The sequence below is a fragment of the Diceros bicornis genome, chromosome 14 (assembly GCF_020826845.1).
Source record: "Diceros bicornis minor isolate mBicDic1 chromosome 14, mDicBic1.mat.cur, whole genome shotgun sequence".
NCBI lineage: Eukaryota > Metazoa > Chordata > Mammalia > Perissodactyla > Rhinocerotidae > Diceros > Diceros bicornis.
In genome coordinates this window covers 5,055,595-5,070,143 of record NC_080753.1, presented here as the reverse complement: position 1 = coordinate 5,070,143, position 14,549 = coordinate 5,055,595, and the positions used below count along the sequence as shown (strand labels likewise).

At 36.6% G+C, this 14,549-nt stretch overlaps 1 long non-coding RNA gene across 1 annotated transcript in view; it reads left to right on the top strand.

Annotated features, from left to right (window-relative positions):
* Window positions 1-1,447: 1,447 nt before the first annotated feature.
* LOC131413537 (uncharacterized) overlaps window positions 1,448-14,549 on the top strand; it is a 107,047-nt gene continuing 93,945 nt past the window's right edge. The window contains exon 1 of the long non-coding RNA XR_009221964.1: window positions 1,448-1,475. This is a non-coding gene — a long non-coding RNA (uncharacterized LOC131413537). The remainder of the gene's footprint in view (window positions 1,476-14,549) is intronic.

The following is a 14,549-nucleotide window of genomic DNA, read 5'->3' as shown; positions in this document are numbered from 1 at the left end:
GGACACCTATAAAATGGATGTTAGTAAGCTTGATCTTGTCTCAGAAGTCTGTTAGACTGTCCTCATTCTTTTTAATTCTTTTTTCTTTTATCTGTTCAGCTTGAGTGAATTCCTCTAGTCTTTTGTCCAGCTTGCTGATCCATTCTTACGTATCATCTACTCTGCTGTTGAGTCCCTCTAGGGAATTTTTCATTTCCAGTATTGCATTCTTCATTTCTGATTGGTTCTTCTTTATATTTTCCAATTCTTTGTTGAAGTTTTCACTGAGTTCATCCATTCTTCTCCCAAGATCAGTGAGCATCCTTATGACTTTTTGTTTGAACTCTCTGTCAGGTAGATTGTTTAGTTCTGTTTCATTTAGTTCTTTTTATGGGGTTTTCTCCTGTTCCCTTACTTGGAATGTACTCCTTTGTCTCCTCATTTTGCCTCTTTCTCTGTGTTTATATCTGTGTGTTAGGTAGGTCAACTACATCTCCTGATCTTGGAGAGGTGGCCTCATGTAAGTGATGCGTTATGAGGCCCAGCAGTGTGCTTCCCTCTCATCACCAGTTCCAATTGTTCCAGAAGTGTCCCCTCTGTGGGCTATGTGTGTCCTTCTCTTTGTGGCAGAGTTGCTCTTGCTGCACGTGCCCACGGAGGCTAGGCTGTCGCGCTGGCCGGCTGGTTGTAATGCTCAGCTATGTGTGGCTGCTATGGACCCTTCAGTCACTTTATCAGGTGTGGGGAGCCCCAGCACAGTTGGCTGCAAGGTCTAATAGCACATTCCTGTTGTAGTTTTTCTGTTAAGTGAGTAGGTCACCAGCATGGCTGGTTGCTAGGCTCCCGGACTTACAATAGCTGTAGGCATCCAGGCTGCAAGGCTCTTGTCAGCTCTCTTGGGATTGCTGCTGAGTGGGTACTGCAACTTCCCCAGGCATGGGAGCACCCAATTGTTGCAGGCTTGGCAGGTGGGGTGATCCCCTATGTGGCTGTTTGAGAAGCACAAGTCTGCTGCAGCTGACAAGCCTCACCGCCCACAGGGCCACACACTGTGAACACACTCCTGCTCCATGTTCATGCCACAACCCACTGAAGGGGACCCAGCTGCCCCACTGCAGAGGCCCCACTCACTCCACCAATGCCCCCCACACTCCACCTGCTCCTCATGCACATCCTGCCCTGCACAGGTGGACCCACTTGCCTAACTGCAGCGTTTCCAGGCACTCCACCTGTGCGGGCCCATAAGTCGCCCAAGGGCTTGCTGTTGGAAGGTGCCAGTCCCCGGGTTGGGCTGCCTGCCCTGGCTGAGCTGGATTAAATCAGTGCTTTACTGGGTGGGGCAGACCCAGGGCTAAAAGGCCAGGGGATGGACTCCAATGATGTCTGCCAGTGTCTGTGTCAGCACATCTGTACCAGGTCACAATAATGGCTGCCACCAATGTCTCAGTCCCTTGAGAGGTCTCACCTCTCACCGAGATGCACTCAGAGCCTATGAGGTGAGTCTCTTTTCACCAAAAGACTGTGCACCTTTCATTCTGGTGATTTTAGGTCGCTTTCTGAAATGAGTGCATTTGTGCATGGGCCCTTTAAGAGCAGGTTTTTCACCCTTGTGTTCAATAGCTTTTCTGGGGGTATTCCCCGTTGTTGTTAGTAGCCAGCAAAGCCAGATATCATGACACTTGTCTCGGTTGTGCTGAGCCTAAAAGCTGCTTATAGCGCTAGCACTCCCCTCCTCAGATCCCCTACTCCTCCAGGGAAGGCTGCGAACCTTAGATTGTTCCTGGCTGGCCGTGAAGTGCTGTGGCTCATGAAGGTGGCTTTTTTCTCACCAGAAAGGAATTTCTGCCTCTTCCACCTCAGTCAGGACTGTCTCTTGTTGTGGGCATTCATTTTATCCAGTTTTCAGTTCTCTCTCAGGGGTAATTGTTCCAAGAGTAGTTGTAAATTTGTGTTGTCCATGGGAGGAGGTGAGTTCAGAGTCCGCCTACGCCACCACCTTGACCCTGACCTCCTCCTAGAATGCTTTTCTATTCTTTAGACATAAGAGAAAGTTGTCCAGGTCTATGCTGGGGAGGGAAGAAAGCCCTGAGATTGACTCCATCAAGGATCATACTCACATGGAGAAATGAACTCTGAATATATGGCACAGTTTTACACTGATCGCACTTTTACCTGCTAGAATGAGATAGAATACAATCATAAAATGACTAACAGTGTATACATCTTAGATTGTAATCTTGGTTAAAGATTTAACATTCCTGATCCTCATTTTCTTAATCTGTAAAAAGGAATTATAATAACAGAGTTAAAATATTCACAACATCTCTGGGAGGATTTGAAGAGAGAGGGTCTTAAAATTTTTATAATCTCTAATACATTTTACAATGAAATGATATTATTAGTGCAAATTAAATTCATTAATAAATAATTGTTATAGTTTAACATCTTTGTAATAAAATGTGGGCCCATAAGCCAACTGCATTAACCTCACCCGGGAGGTTGTTAAAAGCACAAAATCTCAGGCTCTACCTTAGCAATATTGACTCAGATTCTCTCTTTTAACAACATTCCTGAGCAACTCACATATATGTTAAAGTTTGGAAAACACTGGTTTAAAATATGTTTGAAATTGACAAATGTAGTGGGAAACATTCTTATGCAATTTTTGTGATAAAACACATGTTCTTTTTCAAGTTAACAAATATTTATACTTCATAATAGCTATATGAACACTTTTTGGCCTTTCAACAAATAAAGAGTAAGTTTTCCCTTCTAATTCGAGCTTTAAGGATGAGATATGTTCTATCCTGTTTCAGTGATGCTACTGAATGAGTGGAAAGAGGGACTAATTTCTCAAGGTAATATTTCTTGTTACCAACATTCAAAGAATATCCTCATCAGAAATGAGTTAGATTAAACATATTTGTGAAATATTTCCCCCTCTCTTAGATTGCTAGTTTGAGTTTCTCCGATACCTAGTTTTTTCAAGGACTGTTATATTTAGTTGTCTGTCTCCCTCTTCAAATTCTATTTTTTCTTGGACTTTTACAGTTTGCCATTTCAGTAATGAGGAGAAAGTCAGAGCTTCAGCAAGCCCGAGTCAGTGAATTATGAAAGCTCCAAAGAACAAATCAGCCATGCTAATGCAGATCTGTTCTTTATTTCTGGTGGCAAAAAGTCCTTTACAGCTTTCCGTATCCCACTGCACTTTGAAACCTGAAATTTAGGTGCACAAGCAAGGCGATGGAGGCTGATTTGCTAGTGGTGTTGGGTTCCAGGTATTTTCCCAGAATACTTAGAAGGCAGACTGATAATTTTGTGGAGATTTAGGACACCATGAAAAACATTTAAGTCCATACTTATAATAACATCTGTCACAAAATATTCTTTTAAATGTAGTAATTGATCAAGGGGACAGGCTTTTGCCTGTATGTGGTGCAACTCAAAACAATATAACTAAAATCATCTTGTTCGCTTAGCAAATACTTATTGAGCACTTATTCTGTGATGGTCACGGAGCTCCATGTGGGACATACTGTGCTAAATGAAGTAGGTGGGACTAGTGGCATTGTGCAATATTAATGCAAAACAAATAAATACAATTACTTGATAACAAAATCTTGCTAAGTAATCTTGCTTTGTTTCTCATAACCATGTAATAAAAAAACTTAATAGGAAGTTCTTATTACAGTAACCTTTTAGGAAATACCTCTCTGAATAAGTGATGTTGAAAAATAAGACCTTAAAATTAAGTAGCAGTCATTCTCATAACTCGTGGGAGGAGAATAATGCCACCAGTGGATCTAGCATATGGAAAGACTGAACTGGGGGCTTGACAAAAAACCTTTGGCAGTAATTGTCCAAAAGTTACCAGAAAAATATACAGAAAGTTTTGTTCAAGAAATCAGATAAATGCTTTCTTACCATTTACATCATCACTGTGCACTAGAGGAGTGCACAAAAATTAGGAATAAACCTAAAGATATATTCATTTGAACTGTATCTCTAATTTACAAATAGCATGTATATCATCTAGCAAATGAAGAAAATTGTCAGGAAAATTAGAAAACACAGTTTTCACTGTGGGAGTTCATAGAATAATCATAATAAAATAATCATAATAAACTAAATGTTGAATACCTTCTATTTTCTGATACCATAATAATACCTATACTTATATTTCTCATTTTAATTCCAGAATCATATTTTATGCATTGATTTTTATATAAAAGAAAATGAAAATCAATTATGCATTGCCTTTTTAACTGAACACTCCTTTCTTAAATTGATTAAAAAACTTATTTAAAAATAACCTATATTGATTGGAATACCAGGAGTTATGAATCACCTGTATAACTTCAATTACCTATTACACACACATCTACCTCCTTTTTCATATTTAATTAGATATTAAAATAGTAAAATTATTTTTGATCATGAAAATTATAATAATGTTTAATTCAGTCATTTAAATTCTACATCCCTATGTGTTGAATAGAATTCTCATTTCTGGCTAGCTGTCTCAGTCAAATAACCAAGCAGAACAGATTCCAGCAGTCACCAAAATAGCAATACCACCTAAAACTTCAATATATAGAAAATAGAAATATATGCACAGTCATGCATTGCTTAACAATGGGGATAAGTTCTGAGAAACGCATTGTTAGGTGATTTTGTTGTTGTGTGAACATCACAGAGTGTACTTACACAAACCTAGATGGTATAGCCTACTACACATCTAGGCTATATGGTACTAATCTTATGGGACCACTCTCAAATATGCAGTCTGTCATTAACAGAAACGTTGTTACATGGTGTATGACTGTATGTATACTTACACTTATATCTAAACCTATACATATATCTAACTATATCTCATTCTTTAGTCATGTCCTCTGTACTTTTTTTTTTGCTGAGGAAGATTTACCCTGACCTGACATCTGTTGCCAATCTTTCTTTATTTTGTATATGAGTCTCTGCCACAGCATGGCCATTGATGAGTAGCGTAGGTCTGTACCCGGGAATTGAACCCTGGCCACCAGAGTGGAGTGTGCTGAGCATAACCACTAGGCAACCAGGCTGGCCCCTGTACTTTTTATGTATATATTTCCAGAATTTTTTAATACATACCATACATAAAATGTGTCTTTTTATCAAAATGAAGCTATAAATTTTACTGTCTAAATTTTACAAATTATTTTGAAATGCTTAATATAAAAGATATAACATATAATTGTGCTGGCTAAACATAATTTATTTAGATATTCTCATTTACTTCTTTTCAGATTTTTTAACCTTTCCAAATAATTCTGCTATGCATATCTTGTTTCACAATAATGAGAAATGATTTGTGAATATTTTAACAGGACAAATACCTAAAGTGGAATTGCTAAATCAAAAAATTTTGACATGTTTAATTGTGCTAGATATGACCATACGACCTTTGAAAGTGTTGGCATTTCCATTCAAAACCTCTAAAAATAAGCATTTCCTTATACTCTGGTAATACTGAGTATTACCAATATTTAAATTTAAAATCACTTTTTGTTAAATTGAGGTCATCTATACATTATTTTAATTTATATTCCTTTGATTGTTAGTCTAAATAATACTATAAAGACCTTTTTATCATTATCCTGGAATCTTAGAGTGGCATTTCTTCATGAATTTTTATTCAACATATAACTATTTTCTCAGCATATGACATGAGTTAGGAAGTCTGAATTATATTTTTGTATCAATAATATTTAAGAAACATATCATAAATAGGAGCAATCATCCAAAAATTTTTCATAATGAATTAAATTTAGAGTTAATATTTTTGGTTATATTTTTCAAAGAAATTAGAGGAAAAAATTAATGGACAATTTTATTTCATTTTAGATAAGTAATAAATGATGATGATGATGATAATGATATTAGTAAAGACACTTTGAGAATGTAAGATCTTTATATTAGTGTGATCTTTGTAGAAAATACAAGTAGTAAGAATCTCTGTCCCTTAAACTCCCTGTTGACTTGGAAGATTTTTCAGGAAAATATCTCCCAAGCAAAATCCAAGGATTTTGGAAAGTTTCTGAATGATAACTAGGAAGGCAATATAAATCTAGATTTAAAAAAGACAGCTTATAAGAAATTAAAGGGAGTTATTTCTGTAAAGTTAAAATGATAATCTTATTAAATTAAACCGATCTATGTTTTAAGGGAAAATGATACTTTTAAAATGACCAATTAAAGGGCTGGCCCGGTAGTGTAGTGGTCAAGTTCATATGTTCCACTTCAGTGTCCTGGGGTTCATGGGTTTGGATCCTGGGCATGGACCTATGCACTGCTTATCAAGCCATGCTGTGGCGGGTGCCCACATATAAAGTAGAAGAAGATGGGCACGGATGTTAGCCCAGGGCCAATCTTTCTCAGCATAAAGAGGAGGATCGGCAACAGATGTTAGCTCAGGGCTAATCTTCCTCACCATAAATAAATAAACAGATAAATAAATAAATAAACATATAAACAAAATGACCAATTAAATATATACATCAGCATTCTTCAATTCACTTTTCAGTTTATGAAGCACATACTCATATATGTGGTGTTAGGCTTGGTGTAGTTATTTATTTCATGATGTAGAGCTATAGTATGAGGCCTCAGGAAGCACACAATTTAGTAAAAAAAAAATTCTATATCGATATCTATATATCTATACGTCTATATTTTTATAAATCTATATCTATATATGTATCTTATTTAGAGCAGTATTTCATAAGAACTATACGAGGGTTACATATTCAATGGTTTGCAAGAGGGGAGCCGACAGCTGCTCTTTCTAAGTAGAATGAATAGAAAGTTCCCCATGGAGTTAATCCTTTAAGAGAGGTTGGATTTTTAATAGATGGATCTACATTCTAAAGCCAGGCAGAGCCACAGACAAAGACTATAACAGCACTGATATGCCCTTGTCTGTTTATGGGTTATGAAATTGACTGGGGAACATTGAAGATAATAGATATATAGTCACATAAAAGAAACAAGAACTCAGAATTTAACTTCATTTTACAGAAAGACATTGCAAATAGCAGAAGAAGGATGAAGACGTATCATTTACAGTGCTGTTTAAATACCAAGACAGAAACTGAGGTCGTTGAAAATGAATCAGTATGATTTTAAGAGGAAAACTGGAGGAGGAAAAATTACCCACCACAAACAAAAAGAACAAAGGCACAAACACCATCATCAACATAGTCTACAAAAGTCTTTTTTTTTGTTTAGATATACTTGACATATAATATATTAGTTTCAGGTATACTGCATAATGATTTGTTATTTGTATATATTGCAAAATGATCACCACTATAAGTCTAGTTAGCATTTATCACCGTACATTGTTACCGAGGACTCTTCTTTGCAATCCCTACAGCAATTGTAATTTACAATTGACCATGTACATTTAATATACAGTTTTTCACATATTTTTGCTATTTGTCCATGTGCATCAGTCTTTTTCACAGAATCTGTAAGCACTTTGAGGTTAGAAACATGCAGATTACTTTTTCTAGATCCCCTATTGTTGCTATCACAGTGCTGAGGATACATTAGATGAGTTCCAACCTTCTGATATGAGATGGAGATAATTTACCTTACGGTTCATTTACGTTCTAAAATGTAGCCCTAACAATGGTGGCATCAAGTGCTCAGTAAACCCAATGGTTGATGATTGATTTCATAACACATAGTCCACTTCTTCACATTAAGAAACACCAAAAAAATTTAAATCCAAAATATCTTCCCTTTGACAATTTATAAATGTTAAGTGCAACAGTGAAAATGAAAACTAGATATGGATATTTTTGGCATTTCTATTAAAGACGTACCCTTTGAAAAGGTGTTGCAGTCAAGTCTGTAAAATTTGCTCTTCATGTGTTATAGTTCAGAATTCTTTAGTCCTCTTCCATGATATGGTATTACAGGTAGATGTTTAACTTTAAAGTTGCTGCTATTTCTAAATTTATGTCAAAGCTACAGACAATTTCTTTAAGAGATTATATTAAAAAGTAAAAGCTAATAGTAGTTCTTCCATAAATTTTATTTCTTGAAATGACTTATATTTATTTATACAAGTATACAATAAGTCGCTTCAGTAATATAAATTTCCATGTACATTTACATGGTTTTTCGATGTCTGGCTTTTACATACACAATATTAAACAGAAAAGTATGGGAAATTATGCACCCTGTAGAAAACGGAATTGAATACCATAATAATGTCCAAAAATAGTTTTGAGACCATCTCATCGTGTAGATTATTAAGAAATGAATTATAATTATTTCAAATTATGTTATATTTTTTATTATGATCTTAGATCTTTATTAAAAATGACTTAGAAATGGTATTATTTCCCTCTAAATGCCACAGAAAACATAGACTTTAGGTATTGACATTATGCATTAATTTTCAAATTGGAGCCTTTAGATTCAACATTTATAGATATTGTTTGCTTTTTATTTTAGGTAATATTATATACAATATTTGAATGTTCATATGGGTTACTATGAAAAAATGTCCATTTTACACAAAGGAAAAAGTCATAAGTAATACGGCCAACAAACACTTGTCCAACTCTTTAGTGATAGTTTCAGTCCTTCACCTCATCTCCTGATGGACAGTTGGAACACATGTTGGCAGGCCCTGTCACGTGGTGTTGAGGTCTCACAGTTTGGATTCAGACTGCTAAGAACTGAAGCCCAAATCTAGCGCTCAAACTGTGATTCTGGGCAATTGATTCCCTTTATCTTTGTGCTTCTTGTTTCTTCTCTATAAAATAGGGCTAATGATGGTAGCCACACCAATGACATGCTTAGATTTTTTGTTTTATGATATAGCAAATATGCAACAAGTACCTATTATTATTGTATTTATTTGGATTTTAGAATTTTTGATAAGCTCTAATATATGATCCAATAATAACTTGTCATTCATAACTTAAAAAACTCTCAGAGCATATTCTTATGAACTAATATTTAATAAGAAAACTCATTAAGGGTTTTATAACATATAAAGTAGTATTTTATCACACTGAGATTTACATGAACCTATCATTTTACATTCTTGTAAATGTTACTTGACCTTATTGATAGAGATTTTTCTGGGAAGGAAAATAAAATTATTATGATTATTTTTTTGCTGTAATTGCTTAGTATAAATTAAATTTGTTTGCTTCTTTCATAAACATTATTTTTCTTAAGGAGATCTAACAAAAAAACTCAAATAACTATGAATTATATAAGTATAACTACTATTCAACCAGTATCCCGACCAAATCATTGTGGTCAGTGTGGATATTTTTTTCCTCTATATTTTTATAACTAGCAGTAATTATAATCAAGAACCTTAGACGTTTTTATAAACGCTGACAGAAGTGCTCACTTAAAAAACGCATGGCATCTGAGGATTTATGAATGCATGTGTGCACCCAAAAGGTAGTTTGGTCTGAAATAGATGACACTAGACTACTTCCTGTTAGAAGTAAGAAAATGTGTTAATTGCATTTAATATAGTTTATTACACTGTAGTCAACATCGGCCATCTGTCCACACAGCTGCCTCTTGGTGGTTTCAGCAAAGCAAGTGAGTGTATGTATTTAAGGGAAAGCACACTTGAAAGGAGCACAACAGCCCACAATGATTAAGTTTCTGTTACACAACTATGTGCTAAATACATTTTTAAAAAACTTTATACTAGAGTAAATGTACTATGTACCAGATTTCTCCTGGGGTAAGAAGCGACTTTGTTAGGAGTATATCTTGATAAAACACTTGATTGAGAAATAACTTTGAGGGTTTGCATTTACTAAACACGAAAAATTAAAAAAAAAAAATCAGGCTGGCCCAGTGGCATAGTGGTTAAGTTCGCTTGCTCTGCTTCGGTGGCCTGGGGTTTGCAGGTTCAGATCCTGGGCGCAGACCTACACACCACTCATCAGACCATGTGTGGTGGCCTCCCACATACAAAATAGAGGGGGAAGGGCATGGATGTTAGCTCAGGGCCAATCTTCCTAACCAAAAAACAACAATAAAAAAAACTAAAGTGCTTTGCTTAATATATAAGCAAAAATGTGAGTTTGGGATTGAGAAAGGGTGAGAGAAACAGGGAGATAGGGGCAAAGGAGGGGAGATAACATTGCAGGGACCTAGAACTTGTGTTGGGGAAATGAGTTGAGGTACTTTTAAGAACAAGAATGCTAGGAGCCGGCCTGGTGGCACAAATGGTTAAGTGCCTGCGCTCCACTGTGGTGGCCTGGGGTTCGCCCGTTGGCATCCCGGGCATGCACTGACACACCACTTGTCAAGCCATGCTGTGGCGGCGTCCCATATAAAGTGGAGGAAAATGGGCACAGATGTTAGCCCAGCGCCAGTCTTCCTCAGCAAAAAAAGAGGAGGATTGGCAGATGTTAGCTCAGGGCTGATCTCCTCAAAAAAAAAAAAAAAAAAAAAAAAGAACAAGAATGCTAAATATTCACTAGGTTATTAGCATTTCTGTGATGTGTTCCAGCTCATTAAGAGTTTAGTACAGTCTACTAGTCACACAAAAAATTGTTGTGTATATTATGTTTTTGCTTTATAAAGATCAGGGACAATGCTATTTTGATGACTGGGTTCAGGTAAGGATCAAAAGGAAAAGCATGACGGGATGGATTCAGACCTTCTCAACTGGACACACTTGGGAGAAGAAGAAACAACTAAAAAGATAGAGATGATCATGCAAACACATTAGCTGCTCTAATTTCACAGATATCTTGAGATGGGGATGCAACTTTCCCCAAGCAGAGGAGCCTTAACTAATTTTGATTAAATTTAATATAATTAATTTTACTGTAAATGGTACAGGTATTTTTAAGGGGAAAAGTGTCCTCAGGAGGTAACGGTCGTGTTGCTTTTTGAGGAATGACACTAAGAGGTAAAGTTCATTAATTTCACTCAATAATTTATTGAGTGCTTTTCTGTGCCAGGCAAATTTTAAGTCACTGCATATAGCACAGTGATTAAAGAAAACACAAATCCTTACCTGTATGATGGGTACATTCTGGTGGAGAGAAGAGAGAGGCAAGAAAAAAGTAAATGAGTAAAATATACAGTACGTTAGTTGGTGATAAGTGCTAGGAGGTAATTAAAGCTGACAAGGGAGTATTATGAAGAAGAATTATAATTTGAGCAAAGACCTGAAGGGCATGATGGCACAAATCAGACAGAGATTTGTGTAAAGTGAGTCCCAGATATAGGAACTTGTAAAGGCTCTGAGGCTGAATTCAACCTGGATGTTCAAGAAAGAGCGAGAAGGTCTGGGATCACAAACTATCGTAGTGTCTTGATGGCCATTTCCTCTTGATGGAAATGTCAGCAAATATGTAAGTACTAGCTCAACTAATCAATGTAGATTTATTTCATAAACAGAAATATTGAATAAGATTTCAAATTGTTTTGTCTGAATAATTGAGAACCCCTAGCCTACACAAAGTCATATACTATCCTGTGATGTTATTTTAATTTCACTCTTCCTATCCCTGCTCCATAAGTAAGGTAATTAGGTGTTACTTTGGATCCCTGTGTTATTGGATTTCATGGTTAGACAGGAGGATGAGCCAAAATATGTGGAGTATTTCTAGAGCTTTTTATTCTCCTCTATCAGAGGAAAACCAAAAGGGCGTCAGGAATACCAGAGAAAAGAAACAGGAAATATCTTATGAAATATTCACACATTCATTTATTCATTTCAGCATATTTATTGAGCAACTGATGTATGCCAGCAGTGTGTTAAGCCCTGGAATTACGGTACCATGAACAGACATGATTTTGTCTTTAGGAAGGTTACATTTGGTAGGAAAGTCATGCATTATGCAAATGATACTAAGAAAATTTGAGAGAATGTTTTATGGAAGCATGCAGTGGCAGGGACTCCTTTTGTGTTGGTGATCAGGGAAGTCCTCACAAAATAAGAACACATTAAAAACTGCTTTATGGGATAAAAACTATTATTTTGGTCAAGGAGACAGAGATCAAAGATACCAAATGATGCTGATAATGGCAATATTTCAAGATCTAAAAATTGCCCCAAGATTAGGCAAAGTGGATATAATATCATTTATATCTCTGTTCAGTGCAGTTCAGACAGAGTGGTAAAAATAAGAGTTTGACTGAAGTATATTCGTGAGAGAAAGGAGAAGAGGAAGTGAAAACCCAGACCCAGACAGATAGACAACCCCTTTAAAGAGTTTTGTCATGAGTAGCGATGAAAAATGAGGGAGGAAGTGAAGGTGGAATTAAAAGTGATTCTTTTTTTCAAGATTGGAGTTATATAGAATTTTTCTATGTTTATAACCAATTTTTTTTTTGAAATTGATGATAGAGCATAAAATTGATATCAATGACAAAGTGAATTTCCTTACATAGAGGGGAATGGAAAGGATGTAACAGAGAGGTGAAAGAGTTGGCTTTAGTTAATGGCAAGAACTGTTCATCCAGAAGGCAGAGGACCTGTTTCCAAGGCAAGTAGATTCATGCATGTCGGAAGATAAAGAATTTCTCTTCTTGTCTTCAACTTTCGCAATGAGAAAGAAAGGCAAGATTATTAGTTAACAGTGGCAACTAGGAGGGGGATCTTGGTGATTTAAGGAGAGAAAATACGTGAAATAGTTCCTGAGTTGAATGCCCCGCCTTGAGAGTAATGGTTGTGAATTTAAATTAAAATCTTCAGATGGCCAAGAGGCACATAAAAAGATGCTCGACATCACTAATTATTAGGGAAATGCAAATCAAAACTACAATGAGATATCACCTTACACTCATCAGAATAGCTATAATTAACAAGCAAGAAATAAAAAGTGTTGGAGAGGATGTGGAGAAAAGGGAACTCTCATACACTGCTGGCGGGAGTGCAAACTGGTGCAGCCACTATGCAAAACAGCATGGAGATTTCTCAAGAAATTAAAAATAGAAATGCCACATGATCCAGCTATCCCACTACTGGGTATTTATCCAAATAACAGGAAAACATGAATGTTTAAAGATATATCCATGCCTGTGTTCACTGCAGCATTATTCACAAAAGCCAAGATATGAAAGCAACCCAAATGCTCATCAATGCTCACCCAAATGCTGATGAATAGATAAAGAAGAAGAGGTATATATATGTAATGGAATGCTACTTAGCCATAAAAAAGACAAAATTGTCCCATTTGCAACAAGATGGATGGTCTTGAAGGTATTATGTTAAGCGAAATAAGCCAGATAGAGAAAGACAAACACCATATGATTTCACTCATGTGGAAGATAAAAAAACGCATGGATAAGGAGAACAGATTAGTGGTTACCAGAGGGGAAGGGGGTGGGGGGGAGGGTAAAGGGGCCCATGTGTATGGTGACAGATAAAGACTAGATCATTGGGAGTGAGCAAGATGCAGTCTATTCAGAAACTGATGTATAATAATGTACACCTGAAATTACACAATGTTAAAAACCAGTATGATCACAATACAATAGTTTAAAAAATAAAATAAAATCTTCAGGCAGCCCTGTTCAAGGGTTGCAGGTGGGATATAGGTGGGGTTTGGATTAAATGTTGGAATTTTTTCAGGTTAATATGATGAAGGGAGAGAGTTGCAGGAATGTTGAGGGTGTACACAAGGGAAAAGTCATGTGATAGGCCACATAATCTAATCTGTGTAAAGATAAGGGTAAAGACATTAGGGCCTCTGGACATTACAAATGTAGTTGCGTCAATGGATAAAATATTCCAGTGGTGTCTAAGAGTTGTTGGAGATGGGATACCAGAGGAGTGAATTGGAAGGATGGAGGTGGTGTTTAGAGAAAAGTGTGTTGATATTGACATTATAGTGGGACAGCTATCTGTGTTGACAAGGGTGGGTCATGACCAAAGGATTAGGTAATGGTCATTGGAGGAGAGGAGGTGAAGGAATTCTTCAGAATGAAGAGCGTTAGATGAAGCCAGTGTATTAGATGCATTATCTACATGGATTTGAAATCATTATGAATTATGATGGGATTAGCATTGCAGAAAGTTCAAATGTGTCAGCCACAATCCACATCCAGCTCCACGTCTGTGGGCAAAGATATTAAACACTAAAATCTGAGAATAGTTCCAGATCATTTTGTCTCCAATAATGCTAAAAATTGAGGTGGTCAGAGGCATTTCAGGGACACCTGTCTGGGTGTGACACGTGTCTCAGTGGGTGTGACACATCTCACTGCCCAGTTTTCCTTAGTGAATGTTCAGGAAATCACTTGATTAGCAATTTCCCTCCAAATGCAAAGCAGAAAATTGATGTGCACTTTAAATATATTAAGCTCTTCCGCTCTGGCTCTGGTTTTGCTCTCCCCAGGCAGAGCTCAGCATTTGTTGGAAGTGTGCTTGCTGACTCTCATCACTGGCAGAACAGGTGAGGGGGCCCGGCGGTGCATTCTCGGCAGACAAGATGTGGCCTGGCAGCTGGCAGATAGCTAGCGCCTTCAGGATGCCACTATGTTTTCCAGGAACTGTCCATAATTTTCTAAATTTTCCA